This window comes from Elephantulus edwardii, unplaced genomic scaffold, assembly GCF_000299155.1.
Source record: "Elephantulus edwardii isolate Elephantulus edwardi_28Jun2011 unplaced genomic scaffold, EleEdw1.0 scaffold00119, whole genome shotgun sequence".
Taxonomy (NCBI): Eukaryota; Metazoa; Chordata; class Mammalia; order Macroscelidea; family Macroscelididae; genus Elephantulus; species Elephantulus edwardii.
Window position 1 is genome coordinate 11,261,918 of NW_006399869.1, and position 25,354 is coordinate 11,287,271.

The 25,354-nt window shown below is 38.0% G+C and overlaps 1 pseudogene; it reads left to right on the forward strand.

The window, feature by feature from the left end:
* Window positions 1-12,301: 12,301 nt before the first annotated feature.
* LOC102852257 lies at window positions 12,302-18,903 on the forward strand (annotated as a pseudogene).
* The last annotated feature ends 6,451 nt before the right edge of the window (window positions 18,904-25,354 follow it).

Below are 25,354 nucleotides of genomic sequence, written 5' to 3' on the forward strand. Positions count from 1 at the left end.
TTTTCAAGAATAACCCTGGAGTGAAACTCCTACTTGATCAGAGAAAATGCTTTTTTATACATTAAGAACATAAATGTGGTTAATGAACAATTGAACTGGTGCTCATTTCTGAAAACAGTCAAGTACACATAAATGAAATACTGAACATACTTACAATACTCCCCAATAATCAAGATGTAGAAGAAGACAGGACCAGATGTCATTTCTCTCTTGTAGGGAAACTGATTAACAAAAGTGAATAGTATTTAGTCTTGGTCTCTGAGTCGCATACAGCTCCCGGTGGTTATGAGCTATTTCTGTCTGCAATCTTAGCAGCTACAAAGCAGCCCTCCCTCCCTCCTCTCCCATTCCCTCTCCTGCTCTCTTTCCATTCTCTCTTCTCTTACTGCTCCACGCCCTCCTCTGCATTTCCCCTTATTCTGTGTCTTAATCTCCTTCTTTACACATGAACACACAGGCACACACACAGACACATACACAGCACAGTGATGAGGAAAAGTTTCAGCTAGAAAGCACACAGTCTTGTCTCATTCACTGTTACCCATCTTGTTTCTGAGTCTTGTGACAGTCTATAAATGAGTGGTACATGCACGCTGACAAATGTCTGAGCAAACTAAAGTCACACTCCTAAAGAGATATTGAGCTAGAGGCGTATTATAAACAACAAAATAATTGTATTTTTCCTGTGATTTGGAACTGAAAAAAAGAAAGAACTACAATAGGCAAAATTCCTTCGTGAAATTAACTATCTGGCGAGAATTACAATGTAAGCAATCATGTTTACATGAACAGGTAAGCAAACCTGTTCAGATTGAAGAATTTAAACAATATATTATTATTCAAGGGAAAATACAAAGGGACAAAGACCTCTTGAACTGAATTGTGGAATAAAGTCTTCCTGGATTTGGCTTGTGTCCTGTCACTTTATAGCTGTGTAGTTGCTTATTCTTGCTGCACCGAAACTGTCCTCTGTAATATGAGGGAAGAATCTATACTGCAGAGTAGCTAGAATTACCAGCATATAAAATACCTGGCATAGATCCTAGAGTACACTAACTGAGTAGCAAATTGCAGCCATTATTATAATAAAGATATTCATTATATGATCCGTGAGAAAAAACATACACTTGAAAAGAATATTTTCTATAGAATGTATTTTATTTGAACAAGACTATAGCGTTCTTACTGTACAGAGGTAACTCGTGGTTGTGGTAATGCTAAACACTGTGACACTGATATGCCAAATGTGATAATGATTATCCATCGTGGACAGTGTTTTGTGGAGCTCCCCAAATAAAACAAGCTTAGCAGGAGTGGCATCCACTTCTGAAATGGCTTGCCTCTGGAAACTGAACATGGAGAAACAACCCAAGTATACAAGTGTCCAGGCCTTTCGTTCATAGGGTCGCTATGAGTCGTCTACAACTTGATGGCACTTAACAGCATTCTTATTTTTGATAAGGAAATGGTTCTAGTACTTTGATGGTGGAAATTTGTTTGTGAGGCATTGTATCCTAACAATTACACAAAATAGAAATTTAGTTATGTTACATGTCTTTATATCACTAATTTAAAGATTCTCAGTAATGGCTAAGAGTTGTATAACATAAAATTTAGAGTTCCTGGGTAATGTGAATTATTTGCATGTTTGGTTGTGAATCAAAAGACTAGAAGCTCAGGTCCACACAAAGGTGCCTCAAAAGAAAAGTCCTGAGGTTTAATTTTGAAGTTAGTCATTCACCTTATAGAGCACTGTTCTACTCTGACACATATGTGATCACCTTGAGTTGGTAACTGGAACTGGGTGTATTTGAGACAATGAGACTGGCTCAAGATAGGTTAGGGTTCAGAACTATTGTACCCAGGGTTACTATGAGTTGGAGGCGACGCAATAGCACATAACAGCAACAACAGCACTAATACAATTCAACTCATGAAAGGAGAAATCCTGCCAAGTCCTTATTAACTTAAAACTGTTATTAGTATTGTTTGGTTCTATTGAGAAAACTACAGCTCCTCATGACCTAAAGAACAAGAAATCTAAACCTTGCATTTATCCTATATCATCTTCACAATTTCCACTATGCTCAAGCCTCATTGCTTCAGTCACTGTGGACACAGCATGGTGAGGATCTTCTTCTCTTTCTCTGACCTACTACTTTTCCGAGCATTACTTCCCTCTTTCTATTTTTTTCCCCCTTTCCTGAAAACATGTCCAAAGTCTGTGAGATAGTTTCACCATCCCTAAGTCTAAGGAACATCCTGGTTGCACTTTGATCAAAACAGATTTGTTTGTTCTTTTGGCAGTTCATTGTATATTCCATATTTACCAACACTATTAACAACAATAACATCAACATAGAGAGAGATCAGCTGGCCCTTGGACAGAATGCGATGCTACCAAGCCAAAGGTGGGTGACTTTTAATCCTCGGCCCTCGGGCCTGGCTTCTATTGTTTTTTGTTCAGACATTTCTCTAGGTCATATAGTCCTGGTTGCCATACAGCGGTAACTTGTGGTTGCTGTGAGGCTGAACTCTGTGACACTGATGTGTCAAATCCATTAATGGTTGGTTACCCAATGTGGACAGAGAGTGGGGTGGGGCTCCCCGATTAAAAGAAGCTTTGAAGGAGGAATGGCATCCACTTCCATAATAGCTTGCCTCCGGAAACACTATGAACCTGGAGAGAGGATGAAAGGCACCCAAGCGTTGAGGACTCTCCTTCATAGGGTTTGCTATGAGACACCTGAGACTTGACAGCACTTAACAACAACAATTAATCAAAAGCATAGATTCTTCTTCAGTCTTCCTTGTTCATTGTCTACCTGTCACATGCTTATGAAGCAGTTGAAAATACCATGGTTTGTAAAAGGTATATCTTAGTCTTTAAACTGACATCTTGCTCTTTAGCACTTTCAAGAAGTCTTTGTCAGCAGATTTTTCCTAGTACAACATGCCTTTTTTATTACAGATACAAGTAAAATGAAATAATTGATAGTTGCAATCTTGCCTCCATCTCTCATGCTGTTTTCTATCGGTTGAATTGTGAAGACCTTTGTTTTCTTAATGTTGAGGTACAATTCATATTTAAGGCTGTATAGTCTTTGATCTTCTTCAGTAAATGCTTTATGACTTTGTCACTTTCTACAAGGAAGTTTGTGCCATTTGCATAACGTAATTTGCTAATCTTCTAGTGAATCCTGAGGCTACATTCTTTTTTATATAGCCTAGTTGCTTGAATTACTTTTTTACCACACAAACTGAGTAGATATGGAAAGAGAATACACCTTTGATACACACCCTTCCTGATTTTAAACATGCAGTATTTCCTTGTTTTGGTCAGATGGTTGCTTCTTGTACAGGGGTTCACATGAGTACAACTAAATGGTCTGGAATTCTTAATCGTCTCAATGCTATCCACAATTTATTGTAATCTAGGTTTATTTAGTAAAGATGTTGTTCTTTTAGTAGAAATGCTTGTATTTAACTGCAAACCAATAAAATGTTCTATATTTTTAATTGTTGAAATGTTTTAAGAATGTTGTGTGGATGGTTAATGGGTTATTTATTTTATAAATAGCATTTCCTGAAAAAATGTCAAGAGATATTATTAAGCGCAATATCTGAAGAGGGATGCATAAAAAGTTTTTTGTTTTTTAGAAGTTTCTTAAAAGTACAGTAAGAGAACTTAATGTGTGAGTCATCCCAATGTAATCTGGTAATACAAAAACCTTAAAAAGAATTATGGTATTTTCATTATCTTTGGAAATTTTGTCTGAGCCATTATCACAGACAAAACAAGTAGCCAGGAGGTATTCTTTAACAATATTTTTAATCCACACAAACCCTCAGTTCAAAACTTCAAAAGTCACATCTCATCTTATTAAGAATGTTACAATTTCATAAAATATTTTACCTGAAGCAACAGTTTTAGATTTTTTCTTAGTGTGACATTTCTTTCTTATTTTTTTCTAAAGCATTGAACCTAGATAGAATACTATAGAAATACACTAGTGGAAAACCCCAGAGAATAAAAATAGACTACTGTTATCATACAATATAGAAAAATTTCATAACTTTAGCACTATCAATATTTTTGAGCAGGGAATCCTTTGTTGTGGGGGGCTATCCTCTGCTCTAGGGAGGTTTGACTGTATCCTTGGTATACCCCCAGGTAATGGTAGTATTTCCCAGTTGTGGCAATTAAAAAAGTGAGCAGGACTACACTCATGACCATGTACAAGTTTGCCAAATGACATTTCAATGTATTTGTATTTGCTGCAAATCTGTGCACACTAATATGTGTTATATTAGCCAACAGGGGCCAGTATTACAGAACTTTTAAAACCATAACCAAGCACCCTGAGGGAATGACTCACTTGCTCCTTAGGGGCCTTAGGACAACAATCTCAGGAAGCATCAAAGTCAATAAGCTTAACGTCATTGTTTACAAAGAAAATGTTCTATATCCTACATTGGTGTGTAGCAACAGGCCAGTTAAAGCTTGTGAGCAGCCATCTAAGGTCCACCAGATCTATTAGTACTATGGACTAATTGTTTTCAAATATATTTTCTTCCCTCTCCTGTTTGGAGAAAAGACATGTGAAAAATTAATCCATAATACTAATAGATCTGGTGAACCTCCATTTTTGCATTTATGGTCCTGAGATTAGGCAAACTAGATAGTGCCTGGCCACCACTACTAACTCTTTGGAAAGGGATCACAATACTAGACACTGGATGAAATAAATGTATAATAAAACTAAAAAATCATAATGGCCAAGCTTACTGGTCTAATGAAAACTGGCATAACTTCCAAGAGGATAGTTGTTTATTATGAAATTGAACTTGACATGTGGCACAACTCTCAGCCAAACAATAGACTGATGTGTAAAGTGAACAGTGGTGTTAGGGAGATACTCAGCCCTTAGAAATCAACCATACATGACCACAGAGGCAGCATTTTCCCCAGGATAAAACTCAGAAGGTAGGACTGGAAAAAAAGGAAGGATGAGTAGAAATAAGGACCACAGAGAAATAGTGATTTAAAATTTAAAATTAGGTATTAACACTCGAGGTCAATTGTCTGTGCTTTTGAAATGATTTACCACCATCATTTTCAACAATTCAAAGCTAATGGGATGCTGAGGAAGACCATATGACAGTTCCTACAAAACAGGCTCTGGCAGAGCTGGGCAATGAATAAGGATGAGAGAAGAAGAATTGATGCCTTTGAGGTGTGGTGTTGGAGAACAATGCTGAATATCCCATGGACTTCCAAAAGGACAAACAGATATGTCTTGGAGAAAGTACATCAGAATACTTCTTGGAGGCAAGGATGACAAAGCTTCACTTCACATACTTTAGGCATATTGCTATAAGAGGCATTTCTTGGAGAGGAACATCATGCTAGGAAAGGTAGGAGATCAATGAAAGACAGGAAGCCCCTCAACCAGATGCAGTGACACAGTAACTGCAATGGGCTCAAGTAATGCCAGAGATGATGAAGATGGCACAGGGTTCAGATTCATTATCCGTAGTTTTGCTCTGAGTCCTACTCAACTTGGTGTCGCCTAATAAAGTTAGCAACAATAGCAATGAAACAGGATGATAAAATCACATTCAGAACTTTAAGTACTAGAGACATTCCCTTAATACTATATTAACTCATAAATTAAAGTTACTGGGAACAATTCAAGAACTAAAATACAGGCTGTCAAATTATTATACAACCAATGGATCTACTTCCAACTGACAGCTGTCAGGCAGGCAAAGTGTTTAAGATATTATCTTAAAGTCACACCAAAAAACAATTTTAGCTGTCCTGACTTACTCTTAATTAATCAATTTTGAAATGTGTAACTTTTAGGGACTGTTATAAAGCAACACCTGCAGTTGAGAAAACACTAATAATAGGCATGACTATTCCTAAAGAGAGTTTAAACAAAATCTAAATGATTTTGCTCCAAACAGAAAGTGAGTGATCATAAGCTATACTATCATTTGAACAAAAAATCATCAAATAAATGATAAAATGATAAAACAATTCTCACATGTATTACTATATATTCCATTGAAAGATACACAACAATACTCAGAATTTAGTGACACTATTAATTTCTTTTTCTCTCTACACACACACACACACACACACACACACACACACACACACACACACACTTGTTGTGTGCACATCCAAGTCAGAATCGACCTGTCGCTGACACTCTAGAAGTTTTTCAGAGTCAGTTAATCACATGGGAGGAGATTACCCATCCTTATTCATTTTCTATCTCTTCATTATAGAGCTATATGGAAATATATATATATATATATGGAGATATCTATCTATCTATCTATCTATCTATCTATCTATCTATCTATCTATCTATCTATCTGCATTTTACTATGTGGATCATAATAAATTATGAATTACATTGACATGAATGAGAATTTCAAAATTCTTAACTGTCCTTATGTAAAACCTATAAGTGTAAGACCAAGAAACTGTTGTCTGAACAAAACAAGGAAACACAGTTTTAAATCAAAAAAGGTATGTGTTATGGTTGAATGTTTTCTTCATATCTATTTAGTCTGTATGATAAACAAATCATTTGAGAACCTGAATTACCTACAGAAAAATGTAGCATCAGGATAGGAGGAAGACTCATCAATAACCGATGTTATGCTGATGAAGCAACCTTCCTGGTTAAAAGGAAAGAGGATTTGGGGTGCCTGCTACAGAACGTTAAAGACTACAACCTTTAATATAGATTCCTTCTCAACATCAAGAAAACAAAAATCCTAACCATTAGAACAATACGCATAGGCAACATCATGATAGATGGAAATAAGATTGAGATTGTAACAACAGTCAAGAAATCAAAAGATGTGTTGCACTGGGAAAATCTGATGTCAAGGACCTCTCCAAAGTGCTACAGAACAATGATGTCAGTTTATAGACTAAAATGGGCTTGATTTAAACCATGGCAATTTCAATTGTTTCTTATGTATCTGAAAGTTGGACAATGAATAAGAATGTCAGAATAATTGATGCCTTTGAATTGTGTTATTGAAGAAAAGTACTGAATATTTCATGGACTGTCAAAAGAACAAACGAGTCTGTCTTGGACAGAGTACAATCACTTGCTCTTAGAGGTAAGGATGGCGAAACTTTGTCTCACATATTTGTTGTCAAAGGGACAAGTCCTTAAAAAAAAGACATCATACTGGGAAAAGTGGAGGGTCTTTGAAAGAAAGGAAGACTTGTAGTAAGGTGGATTGGCACAGTGACTGTAACAGTGGCCTTAAGTATATCAGAGACACTGAGGATGGCCACAGGGTAGGACAAGGTTCGGATCTGTTGTTCATAGAGTTGTTATGAGGCATACATAGTTGACTCAGTGGGACCTAACAACTATATGCAAAATTGAAGGTAAAAAAAAATGAGGGCAGAGTCAGCAAGTTCAAGAATATAACCTTTGATTGTTAAGTTGTGTTATGGTGATTCCATGTGTGGTAGAGTAAAAAATGTGCTCCACAGAAGTTTTTGATGACTAATGTCCTCAGGCCTGTTCTTAATTGTTTTTTGTCAAACATTCTTCTAAATCGTATAGCCCTGGTCTGTCCGTTTGTTGTACAGAGGTAACTTGTGGTTGCTGTGATGCTGAACACTGCGACACTATGTGTCTAATGGTAGACAGTGTTTGGTGGAGGTCCTCAATTAAAACAAGCTTGGAAGCAGGCATGACATCCACTTCTGAAATAGCTTGCCTCCAGAAACCTTATGAACCTGGAGAAAGGACGAAAGTTATACAGGTGTCCAGGATTTTCGTTCATAGGGTCGTTATGAGTTGCCTACGACTCAACGACACTTAACAACAACAATGCTTTTGAAATGTATCTTCAGACTTTTATTCTGAAGTGTTTCTGGGTGAACTGGAAGCTCCAGACTTCTGGTTAGTAACTAAAAAATTAACAATTTGCCTCACCAGGTAATTCCAAACATTACCTGTTACTACTCCATCCTATGATCAGTTATGAATTGAACTATAGTGTTCTATATCTATCACTCTCTCTAGTGTTCTAATCAACAATTTAGACACTTTTTATGACATTATTTGTGATGTCATTTGTAATTACATTTCCATTTGTTCTTTGTTGTACCTCCTGCTTTCCAAGTTTTGTTTTATGGCAAATGTCACCTGTTGGTTTTGTATGGCTGATAGCACCTTCCTCTTTGATGTAATTGTTCACTCTGTAGGCCTGTCTGTTGTTTGGCTGAGATGTGATCCTGGGGAATGGGTTCAGTGTACGGCTTGAAGGGCTCAAGAGCTGTAGTCTGTAAGTTTGGTATTTTTGCTGATTGTTAATTTTGTTCTACATTTTTTTCTTCCTTCCCTGGCTAGGATTTTCTATTGTGATCCTGACCACAGTGGTCTGTAGTGGTAGCCAGTAATTATCTTTTTAGGTCTTTTAGCATTTGTTAGCATCTCTATCATTTTAAGGGGTAGCACGTAACCATGATATGGAAGAAATAAGTCTAAGTTTTACTTAGTTTTAAAGGCATTGCTGAAAAATGAGGCTCCAGGAATTAACAGAATATCAATTAAGTTGTTTCTACAAATAGATGCAACACTGGAGTATTCACTGTCTATGTCAAGAAATTATAAATAGAACTTCCTCATGAATGAATTGCAAGAGATGAATGTTTGTGTACATTCTAAAGAAAAGTTACCCTATAGAATGGGGAATATTATGTAACAATATCATTAAAATTACTTACAAGTAAAGTTTTGGTGAAGATACTAAAATATGTTTGCAGCACTACATCAATAGGGAACTGCAAAAAATTCAAGCTAGATTCAGAAGAGGACATGGGACAGGGATGGTATTATTGATGTCAGATAGACTTTAGTTAAAGCAGAGAATACTAGAAAGTTGTTTACTGGCGTTTCTTTGTTTTTAACTGTGCCAACAAATTGAGCTGTGTGGATTATAACAAATTATAAATAACATTTCAAAGAATGAGAATTCCAGAACACTTGATTATATTCATGTGAAAAATGTACACTGAGCAAGAGACATTTGAGTATAATAAAGGGAAACTGTGTGGCTTAAAAATCAGAAACTGTGTACACAAGGTTGCATTTTATCACTATACTTATTCAGTCTGTATGCTGGAGCATATAATTTGAAAAGCTAGATGGCCTAGCGAGTAAGGAGTTTTGCTGCCAAACCAAAGACAAGTGGTTCAACGCCACCAGTCGCTCCACTGGAGAAAGATGAGCAATCTTCTTCTAGGTGATTTACAGCCTCTGAATACCAGCTGAATGGTCAGCCATGAGCCTGTTTTGACTTGATGGCAAATAACAATGAAAACAACTATTAGTGCAGTCAGTAGGAAGTTCAGCTATTTACCCAAAGGCTGAGTGAGCCTCTCTGGTGGTAAAACTCCATTAGTGGCTCCTTGGGAGAAAGATGAACAATTTCCTTCTATATGATTTACAATCTCTAAAATCCACTGGAGGGTCAACTGTGAGTTGGTTCTGATTGGATAGAAATGAGCTGACTTATCTTGGCTTCAAAACAGAGAGATTAGTAGGCTAGATTCACATATAATTTTTCTTGAGGGTATCTTGAGAAGAGGCTGGGATGTCAGGGATTTCATCATATCTCTGGCTTCTTAAACACATTGTTCTTCCTTGTTATGACATTAACTTTTGATTCAGGTCCAGAACTGGATTTTTTAAAATTATTTTTGTGTAAGTGTACCGTCAAATCAGATCTGACTGGTACAGGAGGAGATTGTCCCTCCTTCCCCAGCAGAGCATCTGGTGGATTCAAACCGTGCACCTATGGGATTGTAGTTGCACCTCCTTGCCCCTAGGCCACTAGAGCTCCCCTCAGAACTGGATTTTTGAAGTGCTTCAAAGGAAGTCCAGGCTGGGTTTAGAAGGGGTCATGGTACTAGGGATATTGTAGCTGATGTCAAATGGATCTTAGCTGAAAGCAGAGAATACCAAAAGGATGTCTATCTGTGTTTCATTGATTATGCAAAGGCATTTGACTGTGTGGATCATAACAAACTGTGGCTGACTCTGAGAAGAATGGGAATCCCAGAACATTTATTCGTGTTAATGCGAAACCTATACTTGGACCAAGAGGCAGTCGTCAGAACAGAGCAGGGCAACACTGCATGGTTCAAAACTGGGAAGGGTGTATGCCAGGGATGTGTCCTATCTCCATACCTTTTCAACATGTATGCAGAGCAGATTATCCGAGAGGCTGAGCTATATGAGGAGAAGCGTAGCATTAGGATTGGTGGAAGATCTATCAACAAACTCCGTTATGCAGATGACACAACCCTGCTTGCTGAAACTGAGGAGGACCTCATGCACTTGCTGCGAAGGGTCAAGGACTGCAGCCTTCAGTATGGACTGAGGCTCAATGTCAAGAAGACAAAGATTCTCACCACTGGACCAATCGGTAGCATCAGGATGGATGGCGAAGAGATTGAGGTTGTTCACAGCTTCAGTTTGCTCGGCTCCACGGTCAATATTCTTGGCACCAACAGCCAGGAAATAAAAAAAAACGTATTGTGATGGGAAAGTCTGCTGTTAGGGACCTCTCTACTCAAAAGCAACGGTGTCTCTCTGGAGACTAAGGTCTGCCTGATACAGGCCATGGTTTTTGCAATCACTTGTTATGCATCAGAGAGTTGGACAATGACTAGGGAGGATAGGAGAATTGATGCCTTTGAGCTGTGGTGCTGGAGAAGAGTATTGAATGTACCATGGACTGCCAAGAAAACAAACAGATTAATCCTGGAGAGGATTAAACCAAGCAACTCCTTGGAGGCAAGGATTCTGTGGCTTCGTCTGACATACTTTGGGCATGTTGCAAGGAGGGACAGGTCCTTGGAGAGGGACATCATGCTGGGTAGGATAGAGGGACAGTGCAGGAGGGGAAGACCCTCTATGAGGTGGATTGATTCAGTGACTGGGGTAATCGGGATGGGTGTGTCAGAGACAATGCGATTGGCACAGGATAGAGCAAGGTTTAGGGCTGTTGTACATAGGGTTGCTATGAGTCACAAATGACTCGACAGCACATAACAACAACAACAGACTGGTCTTTGCAGAAAAGTCCTCTGTTTTATCCTTTTCCTTTTAGATGTCCTCTCAATCAATATTGACTGAATTTGCCATGATAAAATAAAACCAAAGAATTTTGGTTACCTCGTATATCTGATATATATCTCATATACATGTCATGTATCTCTGCTCAATTATGGGTCCATGCTCAACAGACGTGTAAGCAACAAACCAAAGGTAGTTCCACATTGGTAAATACATCCTCAAGGCAGGAAAATGTAACCCAGCAAATTAGGCAATGACTCTTAAATTTTCTACTTGTATGTATTATATCTACTCACATTTTTTGGCTTAGTTTCAAAGAAGAAAGAAATTCAAAGAAATTCATTCAAGTGCCTTGAGGAGGGAAGGCAGAAATATTTCATTGCATAAAATGAAAGATAAAATCTAACAACCTTGATGACCAACAGGAATGATATATGAATTTCTTTTTCAAGGGAGACAACCCCAAAGTCATATAAAACTTCTGGCTGTGCCAGGAAACAATCGATGCACAGAATGAGTTGAGAAGTTGGAGATCTTTGAGTGACGTACGGGTAGAGAGTTCCTACATGATGTATAGATGTGGCTCCCTTGACTAAGCAATCATAAATTATAAAGATATACTATTTTCCATCCTCCTGCTCCCAGTACACAATGGTCCAAATAACTCTGTCAACATAAGCACTCTCCTAAGAAAGGAGAAGGCTGGATAAACACTGCAGCCACTTGTCTGTATAATTAAAAAATCCTGCTGGGCAAGACTATGAGAGATTTCCAAATGTGAAAATAGGGATTGATCCCTATTTATAGATCCAGAATCTGCTTCCAGGCAGAGGCTTCTCCAGTCACTTCTTACTGTGGTTCTTTGTCTGGAAAGTCTTTCCTTTCCACAACACTACTTGTCTGCACCCAAAATTGACATGAGAGAATATGCTTTCTTTGGAAAATAAGTAAATATTGCAGCTCCTTTCTCCTTTCACTTGGTTTTGGGGACTTGCCATGGACTGAACTGTGTTCCTTCCAAGTATGTGTACATAATGATCTCCTCATGATCTGCTAAACCAGCTGTAAAAGGAGTTAAGTTGGGATCCAGCACTCCTAATCCCATTACATCTCTGATCTTAGGTAAGAGGTCTTCCCTGGAGCATGGTCTCTCTTGGGCGATAATGGATCAAATGGAGACGGTAAAAGGGACCTGGACTGGCAACAAGAAAGAAGACCAGGAGTGGAGCATGTTCTTTGGACTCAGGTGCTTGAACTGAGAAGTTCCTCAACACAGGCCAAGACATACGGGAATCTCCAACAAATGCTGATCGATAGGTGCTGAGGGAAACAAGAATCTTTCTCTATAACTGATAAGAGTGAAAAGCTTTCCCAGAGAGCAGGCACATTGAATTTGAACTTCTAGCCTCCTAATCTGTAAAAGAATAAATTCCTGTTTTTAAAAGTCATCTACTTGAGACATTTTTGCTATAAAACTTGATTGCTATGACAGAACACAAGGTTATTTTTTGAACAGAACAATTAAGATATTTTTAAAATAACAGGCACATTGTTCTCATAGTTGTGTGGCTCTTATAATGACTTACGTGGTTTATTTCTTTTTCTCAATCAGCAACACACGCTAGTAGCTACATGTATAGTTCTTAGAAAAAAAATTGAGATCATAATTTTCTGATTTGTTATGTTACTTTTTCTCTCTTTATTCTTTTATCTCTAATGATTTAATTGCCAGTAATGTGACGGTATTTAATTTTGGTGGGAAAAGTGATTTCTTCTCTTTTACATGAGCCATTTGATCCAATTGACAGGATTTAGAGAGCTATACAGGTAGTTGAGTTTTTGCTTTTAGAAATAGTAGATACTTCAGAGGCCTTAACAATAGGTGTAATGATCATAACTTTAATTTGAATGTTGCTGCAAAGTTAATTTTGCTTGCCTTTGTTGCCAAGAGACATTTTCAATTTTATCTTTCACCGGTGTGGTTGAGAAACAGTTTGTCCAATTCTGAAAGTCCTGCGTTTCATACCCTATTTCATGCCTTTTTAAAAACTGGATGATCCTTTACTAAGATCAACTATTCTTATGAAATCCTGTGAAACATATGCAGTAACCAACATATGCTGTTAAATTTCTATAATCTCTAGGCCTAGAGACGTAAGTCTGTGGAGAACACAATCTTAAGTCCAGGATCTCCAAAGCCAGATGCCAGCTCCTAGTCTAATTCAAGATCTTGGTGAAAAGCTATGATATCTAGCTATCTCCAAAGCCAGACGCCAGGTCCTAGTCTAATTCGAGATCTTGGTGAAAAGCTATGATATACAGCTATATTTTCAGCCCTAAACTATGTACTATGTCTAGGAGAATTGTTGTTGCTGTTAGGTGCCATCGAGTCAAGTCCGACCCATAGCAATAGATCTGAACTCTGTCCTATCCTGTGCCATCTTCACACTTCCTGACGCATTAGAGCCCATTGAGCAGTCACTGTGTCAATATTCCTCTCTTTTGCTGACCCTCTACCTTTCCCAGCATCATGTCCCTCTGCAAGGAATAGCCCCTCCTAGCAACATGCCCAAAGTATGTGAGGTGAAGTCTCATCTTTGCCTCCAAAGATCGTTCTGTCTGAATCCTTTTTTGGCCGTCCGTGAGATGTTCAGCATTCTTCTCCAACGTGACAGCTAAAAGGCATCAATTCTTCTTCTGTCATCCTTATTCATTGTCCAGCTCTCAGATGCGTAACAAGTGATTGGGAAGACCATGGCCTGAATCCGACACACCTTATTTCTCAAACTGACATCATTACTCTTCAATAATTTGGAGAGTTCTCTAACTGCAGACATTCCTAGTGCAATACGTCTCCTGATTTCCTGACTGCTGGTACCAAGGGTGTTAATTGAGGATCCAAGTAAGATGAAGCTGTTGACAGTTTCAATCTTTTATCTGTCTATCATGATGCTGACTATCCATCCAGCGGTAAAAATCTTTGTTTTCTTGACATTGAGATTCAATCCCTATTAAAAGCTATAGTCTTTGATCTTCTGCAACAAGTACTTCAAGTCCTCCTTGCTTTTAAAAGGTGAGCAAATTTGTGTTATCTGCATAACACCAGTTATTAATGTATCCCCCTTTGATCCTGATGCCACATTCCTCTTCATAGAATCCAGATTCTTAGATAATTTGCTCAGCATATAGATTGAATAATTAGAAAGAATTAGAATAATTGAGAAAGAACACTACCTAGACATACTCCCTTCTTAATTTTAAACCCTTGTCTCTGGAAAACCTGTGAAGATACAATGAAAATTATACAAGTGTTCCAGTCTTTTATTCACAGGCTCACTATGATTTGTCCACGACTCGACGGCACTTAACAACAACAACAACAACAACAACAATAACAACAGTGTTCCCTTGGTCTATTTGTACAACAGCCTCCTGGTTTAGGTATAGGTTTTGCGTGAGCACAAGTAAATGCTCTGGGATACATATTCTTCTCAATATTAGCCATAACTTTCTCTGAGCCACACAGTCAAATGCCTTTGCACAGTCAATAAAGCATAAGTGGATATTGTCCTGCTATTCTTTACTTTCAATCAGGATCCATCTGACATCAGCAATTATATCCCTTGTGCCACAACCTCATCTAAACCCTGCTTGGACTTCTGGCAGTTCCCTCTCTATGCACTATGTAGCCCTTTGAAGTAATGATTTCAAACAATACAACATAACATAGGAGAGGTCAGAGGGGGGTAAGAAGATGGAGAGAATACATAGAATCACTGTACCAAATTTCTCCAATATTGAAATATTTCAAGAGGTACCATGTGATCAATATCCAATGGTAAAGAAAGAAGTCAAAGCTATGCTGAAGGCATTGGCAAAACAATAAGGTTCAAGAATTCATGGGTTACCAACTGACAAGTTCCTACTAGCATATGCGGTGCTGAACATGCTCACAGGAAATTTGGAGGACAGTAGTTTGCTTGACTAACTGGAAAAGATCCAAATTATTCATATTTCCAAGCAAGATGACACAACAGAATGTGGAAAATAGGAAACAATATCATTAATATTACATGCAAACAAAATATTGCTGAAAGATCATTAAAAAAGACTGAGAGCTGTACATAGACAGAAAACTGCCAGAAATTCAAGCTGGCTTCAAAAGAGGCTATGATACCAGGGATATCATTGCTGATGTCACATGGATCCTGACTGAGAGCAAAATAAACCAGGAGAATGTCTATTTCTGCTTTATTAACTCTGCAAAGGCATTGATCATGTGGATCATAACAAATTAAGGTAATACTGAGAAGTATGGGAATCCAAGAATTGTGCTCGGACCAAGGGGCTGTTTTCTGAACAAAGTATGGAACACTACACTGTTTAAAATTAAGGAAAGTATGCACCCAAGTTTTATTCTTTCCAAATACCAATTAAATCTATATGCTAAGAAAATTATCTGAGAAATTGAACTGTATTAGGAAGAATGTGTTATCAGGATTGGAGGAAGACTCATCGATAAGCTGTGTTATGTAGATTACAGAACCTTGCTTGATGAAAGTGAGGAAGACTTGAAGCACTTGCTGCTTCAGAATATCAAAGAATACAGCCTTCCATAGATATTGCATCTCAATGTCAAGAAAACAAAAATTCTCACCACTGAAAACAACATCATGGTAGATGAAGAAAAGATTGAAACTGTCTATAGCTTCATCTTACTTTAATCAACCATTAACACCCTTGGTACAAGCAGTTGAGGTATCAGGAGTTGTATTGTGATGGGAAAATATACAGTCATGGATTTGTCTAGGCGAAATTCAGGGAATTGTCTAGGGGAATAAAATTTAGTAATTGATTGAAGACTGTGTATTCATCTTGATGATTTGATGATAGAATAGGACACAAAACCAAGTTTTTCTGGTCTTATTTTCCATTTTTCATAAGCTATCACTTTCTGCCTAACAACCACCATCATACTGCAGATGATTCATAGCCTGCTCAGTATAAAAGGAAATAGTAATGAGTCTGACAATACCTTGGAAATTCTCAAAGTTAGTGAGTGTAAGTGAAAGGATAGTAGGTTGGAGAAGAAGTTTGAGGACTGAGGAAAAGAAAGAATAGAAAATGATTCCTACACAGATGGCAAGTACATGAATCATTAAGCAATGTCTAGGTGAATGAAAACATTGTCAGGATTTATAAGTAGTGACTGGAATTTGCAAAAACCATAAAATGTAACAGCTATCATTACAACAGTCATAAATACAAATATTAAAAAGTAAGATATGATCATATAATTAAGATTATGGTTTTGCTCTGGGACGACAGATCAGTTTTGTCTTAGAGCTTTCCTCTTGGTGAGATAGCAATTTTCAGACTGTGCTACCAAAATAAGTAAGTGTTAGAACAAGAAATTCTACTTGTGAAAACAGAAATGTGTTTCCTACTTCTTATCTAATCTTTTAGAATTACTAGCGTTCGGATGAATTCCTGGAGTTATGACCCAGAAATTTGCTATTAGTCCTGTTAACATATCATGAAATTACTTCAGATACCTTCTTAGCGTCTGTATGACTGTACCTTCACAGATTAACCAAACCCAACATTTAATTAGATGTGAGTGGAAATAAACTTTATGAAGACTGATTTAGTGAATTCCTTTCTAATCATGATATCTTTCTCCAGGATGAAGCTTTATCATCTTTGCCTCCAAGAAACATTCTGGCCGTTCCTTCTCCAAGACATACCTGTTTTTTTGACAGTCCATGGGGGATAGTCACTATTCTTCTCTAACACCACGGTTCAAATGTATCAGTTCTTCTCCTGTCATCCTTACCCATTGTGCAGCTCTTAAAGGCATCGCAAGTGATTGAAAAGACATGATTAAATCAGCCACATTGTAGTCCTCAAGCTGACATCATTGCTCCTCGATAATTTGGAGAGGTCCCTGACTGCAGACTTGCCCAGTGAAATATGTCTCCTGACAGTCTTCCTAGATCATCTAGAACAAAGCCATGAAATACCAAGTGAAAAAGCTACAATGGTCACCCTGGAGCCCTGAGCATTAAAGGAAAGAATAAAGAAGTATATCTGATATCAATTAGAAGGAGAAACTGAGTGAAAAAGTGAATAAGGAGAATTGGAACAGTGACTTATTGCCTGACCTGATAGAGTGAAAATACTTTGATTTTTAGCAATTAGGATTCCAATTGGAGCAGCAACTGATAATTGGTTCCATTCACCCAGGTCTGTGTCAGTGCTCATATCAGTGCTTTAATCAGTATAGTGTGATCTTCTGCATATTCTTCCAGTGACCAGAGGAGGCCATCCCCCACTCCCAACCATCTAGCGACTGGTGACATATTCTTCCTGTTTAGCTCTTGCTCTGCCTGAGGTAAATTGGCACTGTGTGCACCTTGTCCTTGCATTTGAATGTTTGAACTATTTGCTACCTTAGGCCAGTCGACTAACGCTTAGTGTCATACAAGGCATCCTGGCCCCCTTCTGGGCTAGCAGGATCTCTTTTTCAGGTTCACATGCCTTACCCCCCCCCCCCCAAGAGGAACTTCTTTGGGACCAGTGTCCCAGCTTAGCACCCTGTCAAATCTGACGTGAACTGCTTCTGCCACCTGCCAGATGGGTAGGAACGCCTTCCAAGAACAAGTATCCTGACTAGGTAGATATCACCTAGATGACAGAATTCTTTCACACTCAGATGCTCTACTTCCAGCCACTTCCCAGGTCAGAAGAAAAATCTTCCAGGGCCAAGATGCAAGCTCCATCAATATCTTGCGTATAAGAGAATCATATTAGACACAAAATGTATTAAAAATCAAAGGATAGGAAAATATATGAAGCTAATAGCAATCAAAAAAGAGGAGGAGGGACTCTGCGTCGGGTATCGGTAGCCGCTCACCACCCGGCACCAAGAACTGCTTTAGCAGCGAGGAACACACCTTTCAAGCTTGAGTACTGAGTCTTCCTCAAATGTAAAAAAGGACAGTACATATCTCCATTACATGATACTCCGATTTATGCAGATAAGGATGTGTTCCACATGGTAGTTGAAGTACCACGTTGGTCTAAAGCAAAAATGGAGATTGCTACCTAGGACCCATTAAATCCAATTAAGCAAGATGTGAAAAAAAGAAAACTTCATTGTGTTGCAAATTTGTTCCTTTATAAAGGATACATCTGGAACTATGGTGCCATTCTTCAGACTTGGGAAGACCCGGGACACAATCACAAACATGCTGGCTGTTTTGGTGACAATGATCCAATTGACGTGTGTGAGATTGGAAGCAAGGTGTGTGCAAGAGGTGAAATAATCAGTGTGAAAGTTTTGGGCATCCTGGCTATGATTGATGAAGGGGAAACTGGCCGGAAAGTCATTGCCATTAATGTAGATGATCCTGATGCAGCCAATTACAATGATGTTAATGATGTCAAAGGCTGAAGCCTGGCTACATGGAAGCTACCGTGGACTGGTTTAGAAGGTACAAGGTTCCTTATGGAAAACCAGTTTGCTTTCAATGCAGAATTTAAAGATAAGGATTTTGCAACTGATATTATTAAAAGTACTCATGACCATTAGAAAGCACTGGTGACTAAGAAGATGGATGGGAAAGGAATCAGTTGCATGAACACAACAGTGTCTGAGAGCCCCTTCAAGTGTGACCCATTGTGGATGCTTTACCCCCACTGTGTGAATCTACCCCCACTGTGTGAATCTACCTGTACAATACCAACAGATGTGGACATGTAGTTCCATCATCAGAGAAACTAATCCAGTTTCTCTGGAATACAAGCTTATACTGCTGCATTCTTCTCGTCTGGAAAAATTACATGCATATGTAGGAATTTTTCAAAGCTCTCCATTGATAAAACGAATCTAAAGTGAATTCTGCTGTGACAGATGTTTTACGTTCAGAATGCTGTCCAAAATAATTTTTCATATCCTGGAGAAGACCACCTGGTGCATACTTATATCAAAATGGCTATAATTTAGAAAATATGGGAGTCACTTGGGAGTAGATGTATAAAACGAGCACATTGGATGTATATGTGTACTGTGTATTAGAAAATAAAATTAGTTTGCTGAAAAAGAAAAAAAGAGGAGGAGTGGCAATATTAATTTCTGCCTAAAGCAGTAAGAAACTCTACTGCTATCTCAAAGACACGCAGTTCAAACCCACTAGGTGCTCTGCAGGAGAAGCATGGGCAATCTTCTCCCGTGTGAGTTATTCCCTGTGAAAACTCACTGGAGAGTCTGCTATGGGTCAGTTCTGACTAGGTGGTCCACAACAACCACGATGACCAAATAAATCTCAAGGTAAGAATTAGCATAAGAACAAGAAAAGACATTATATAATGTTTAAAGGGTCAATTTAACAATAATAATAAATATCTACGCACCCAATCAAAAAACAGGACTGATATGGGGGTTGGGGAGAAACCAAGAAAAGAGGGGATAAATAGTGAATGCTTCATTGGAACAGATGAAGGAAAGAACTGTTTAAAAGGAATGTATGTTTAGGATTTATAAGTATGACAATGGCCCAGAATAAAAGGACTGGGGTGGAGGGGAGGTGGGGACAGAGGTAACTGTGCAACAATGAATGAATATTTAAAAAAGTGAACTGAGGAAGGGAGGAGGATGGGTAAAATGTGCAACAATGAGTGAATGAAAATCTAACATCTACGTAAACGTTAAAATCACAATTAAAATTAAAAATTGTATTTTAAAACAAAAAGCCCCAGATACATAAATCAAACATTAATAGAACTAAGAAGAGAATGAGACAACGTCATAATAGGAGTAGGATACATACAGAACAACAAGAAATAAACAAAGATACAGATCTCAGCATAATCAACCAATTTACCTCATAGACATTCATAGGACACTCTGTACAACAATAAAATAATGCACATTTTTTTCAATGTGCATTTTCCAGAAAAGACCACATGTTGGACTACAAAACAAACTTCATTAAATAATAACAACAACAACAAAACATCCACAACCCCTCAGAATAACAAATCTTCTTAGATAACGATGCTATAAAATTAGAAATCAACAACAGAGAGACCAAGGGAAAAATAAAATACATAGAAATGGAATAACATCCTGCTTTACAACTACTAGGTAATAGTGGAAATAAAATGTGAGGTAAAATAAATTTCTGGAAGTAAAAACCCAACATACCAAAATCTGTGGGACACAACAGAAATAGTGCTCATAGATAATTTATCGCAATAAATATACATATCAAAAACAAAGAATAAAACTCAATATCTTAATCTCTAACAATTAGAAAAAAGAGCAGCAGAAGAGCTTATAATCTCCAGAGAAAGGAAATAAATATTTGACTGGAAATAAATGAAATAGAGAACAGAAAAATAAGAAAGAAAGGATAAACAAGACACAGAACTGATTCTTTGAAAAAACAATATTGGCAAACCACTGGAAAATTTAACAAAGAAAAAGGAAGATAAAATGCAAAGAATATGCATAAGAAATGTATTGGACATCACAATAAACAAAAATACAAAGGATAATTACAGAATACTATGAGCAACTGTAATAAATAAATTTAAAATCCTAAGGGAAATTAATAATTTTATATAAGCACAAGGCCTGCCTACATTAATACAGGCTGAGATATAAAATATAAACAGATCCATAATGAAAGAAGAAATTGAACAGTTAAAAAAAAAATTTCTAACAAGAAAGTCCTGGTCAAGACAGAGTCACTAGGTAATATTTCCAAGCACTTAGAGAAGAAAAACTGACATAGATTATACTCAAATTTTTCTAGGGAAGATAAGATAGACTATTCCAAATTAATTTTACAAAGCAAGCATAACTTGAATATCAAAATCAGGCAAGGTCACCACTGAAAAAGAACATTAAAGATCAATATCTTGTATGAACATAAATGCAAAAAATTCTCAACAAAATCATCACCAATAGTAACCAACATTATATTTAAAAACACATCACTACCACGTAGGAGTTATACCAGGTGCAAGGATAGTTAAACAGTTAAAAACAAACAAACAAATCAATATACTATACTATATAAATGAAACAAAGGGGGGGAAAGCACCCTCATAATTATATCCATCAATGGAAAGACATTTAATAAAATCTAACATCCTTTATCATAGAAACTCTCAGCAAAATTAGAAGGGAAGAAGCTCAAATTATCACTAAAATGAGTATTTTCTTATTTTAGAATTGTTGGTATAGCACTGGTCTGTGCGTTGCTGTACAGAGGTAACTCGTGGTTGCTGTGATGCTGAAGCCTGTGACAGTGATGTGCCAATCATGGTAATGGGCACCCATGGTGGACAGTGTTGGCTGGAGCTACCCGACTAAATCAAGCCTGGAAGCAGGAGCAGCATCCACTTCCAAAATGGCTTGCCTCCGGAAACTCTATGTACGAACAGTGCTCAGGCTGTTCGTTCATAGGGTCACTATGAGTCGTCTACGACTCGACGGCATTAAACAACACAACAACAACATGTCCTCTTTCCTCCCTTTATTTATTATTGTGGATCAAACCAGGTAAATATCCATTTGCTCTTGTCAGTGCTGTTTTTAAATTTTTTTTAACAAGTATTATGGCAAAGTAGTTGATGCTGATTTTAGAGAGAGATGGCTTTAGTTCATCAACTTGTTACATGCTGTCGACTCATAGTGACCCTATAGCTATAGACCCTATAGACTCCACAACAGCTCTGAACCCTGCCCTATCCTGAGCCAATCTCACTGTCTTGGACACACTTACCCTCATTACCCCAGGTATTGTGTCAATCATCTTATCCAATCTTAGACTCTCCTGTGCTGTCCTTCAACCCTTCCAAGTATATCTTGAAAGACTAAGCCCTCCTGACTACATGCGCTATGGATGTGGGACAGAGTCACAAAATCCTTGCCTCCAAGGAGGACCTTGGTTTCACTTTCTCTAAGACAGACCTTTTAGTTCTCTTTGCTTCCCATGTTATGTTCAATACTCTTCTTCAGCACCATACCTCAAAAGACATTATTTTTTTTCTCTCTCATCCTTGATCATTGTCCAGTTCTCTGATGCATAACAAGTTATTGTAAAGACCATGGCCTGAATCAGGTACATTTTAGTCTCAAGATTGACATCTTTGCTACATTTGCTAGGATAATTCATATGCTGGTTAAGTAGATACATACATGTGGAGGAAAGGATATTTTACCACTTACTACTGGTGTAACACGATCACTGGTGGAATGTTGTTGTTAGGTGTTCTTGAGTACCACAGATGAACAATAGTACCCTGTGAACAATAGATCTCAACCCCTGTCCTATCCTGTACAATCTTTACACTCTCTAACACATTCAAATCCATTGCCGCAGGCACTGTGTCAGTTCACCTGGTTGAGGGTCTACTTCTCTTTTGTTATCCTTCTACATTCCTAAGTATGATGTCTCTCTTCAAGGAACATGCCCGAAGTATATAAGATGAAGCTTTATCATCTTTGCCTCTAAGGAGCACTCTGGATACACCTTCTCCAAGACATTGAACTGTCAACACAAAGGATTTCGGATTGAATCCACCAACTGATCTGGGGAGAAAGATAGATAATCAAATCCCATGTGATTCATTGCCTCTAAAAATCCCCTGGAGGGTCAGCTATGAGTTGGTCCCTACTTGACGGTACATAACAACAAAGTAACAACAGGTGTAAAAGAAACTCTGTGGTAAGGAATTGCACTGTCAACACAAAGACATGCAGTTAGAACCCACCAGCTGCTCTGTGGAGAAAGACAGGCAGTCTCCTCCTGTGTGATTTACTGCCACTGAAAACCCGCTGGAATATCTGCTATGGGTAAGTTCTGACTGGATGGTACAACAACAGCAGCAACAACAACAACAACATGCAAAGACTGAAAGAATTCTCTTTGTTGGTGGGAACCAGATGAGGCTCCTGCCCACTACTACTCTTTCCAATATCGTATTGGAAGTTCTACCCAAGACAACAAGGCTTAGAAAGAACATTTAAAAACAAAAAAGAAAAAAGAAAGAACATTAAAATGCATTCACATACTATCCTTAGTTGAGCTCTGGTGGCCTAGTAACAAGAGGCTGAGCTGTAATCCTAAAGGCACGTGGTTTGAGTCCACCAGCTGCTTCATGGAAAAAAGATGGGCCACCTCCTCCCACATGATTAAACGCCTCTGAAAACCCACCAAAGGGTCAGCAATGGGTCGATTCTGACTGGATAGTATACGACAGTAACAACTATATGAATACCAGAGATTCAGTAAGAAAACAACTTGAAAATAAATAATTGAAACAGAAAAAAACTGGAAAGAAGTAACCAAATTGACTGGGAAGTGGTAGAGTACAACATCAACATACAAAATTAAGCTTGAGTCCTCTATACCAAGAAATACAATTCTGAAGAATTCAATGCTATTTACAATGTTGTTGTGGTATACCATTGCATCAGAATCTACTCAGAGCTGATCCTTCTGGGAGTTTTCAAAGGCAGTCATCACAGGGAAGAGATCCTGTGGAGCTGCTGGTGAATTTGAATTGCTTGCCTTTGGGTTGGCAGAACTACTCCTTACCCTGATTTACAATAGCTACCACAAAGATAAAATACTGAAGGAAAAACTTAACCAAAGATGATGTTAGGTGTCATCACATCCACTATGACTCATAGTAACTCCGTGAACATGAATGGATCTGAACCTTGTCCTATCCTGTGCCTTCATCATCATCTCTATTTTACTTGAGCCTATTGATAAAGTCACTATCAATTCATTTTGTTGAGAGTTTTCCTCTCTTTTGCTGACCTTCCACCTTCCCAAGAAAAATCCTTCTTCAAGGACCAGCTTTTCCTAAGTGGCATTTTCTCTAAGACATATTGGTTTTTCCTCTTGACAGTCCATGGGATTACTCAGTACTCTTTGTCAGCACCACATCCCAAAGGCACTGATTCTTCTGTCATCCTATGTCATTGCTCAGCTTTAAGATGAATAAGAGTTATGGAAAAGCCCATGGCTTGAATCAGATGCACCCTTGTCTTTAAATTGACATACTTACTCCTTAACACCTTAGAGTGGTCTTGGCAGCAGATATACCCAATGCACCGCATCTTTCAATTTCTTGACTGCTGGTGCCAAGGAGTTATGGATACAAGCACATGAAGCTGTTGACAGTTTCAATCTTCTCTCCAATGTCAGTAGTGGGAATTTTTATCTGCTTGATGTTGAGATATAATCCATATTGAAGAATGTAGTTAGTCTTTGATCTTATGCAGCAAGTGCTTCAAATTCTCTTCGCTTTTAGAAAGCAAGAATGTGTCCTCTACAGAGATGACTCAGAGATACAAAAGATTATACAAAGATATCAAACCAGAGATACCAAAGATTACACAAAGAAAATAGAAAGCACTATGGTACTAATCCAACAGACTTCAATGACCTCATTGCCATTGATTTGGTCCTGACTCATACCCCCAGTGAGTGTTCAAGGATGCAGTTTGAATGAGGAAAAGCCTATCTTTTTCCCAGGAGTGGCTTGTGGGTTTGAAGTGTCATAGAGGCATGGCCTTCTGTTTGGGATTGCAACTCTCCACAGATTATGTCCCCAGAGTTTCCTAAAAGAGAACTACACAGTGGAATGTTTTACTAGGCTGACAGTTAGGGAAACTTAATACTGTGAAAATGTTAGTGAAACCAATCTATATTTAAAATACAGAATCATCATAGTTTCCATCAACATGCTTTAGGAAGATGGGAAAGCAAACCACTAACTTTATATTGATTCTCAACAAAATCTATTGACACAGTTACTGTTACAATAGAAATGATGAGGATAGCACAATACAGGGCAAGGTTCAGTTGATTTGTCTGTCAGGGAGATCTGTCGGCAAGAAACTGTGCTGTAATTCCAAAGGCACTCAGTTCGAATACACCATCTGCTCCATGGAAGGAAGATGAGCAATCGCCTCCTGATTCTGAAAATTCACTGGGTGGCCAGCTATGGGTCAGTCCAAACACAATAATGCACAACAACATAAGTCAAAGTTGACTCAATGACATCTAACAATAACAACAACAACAACAACAACAACAGCAGCTTTATAAGTAAAGGAAAGAGACCCGGGATAAATACTGCAATCCTGATGTAGACAAAGAAAACATTCTGCATTTTACTGGGCTCTT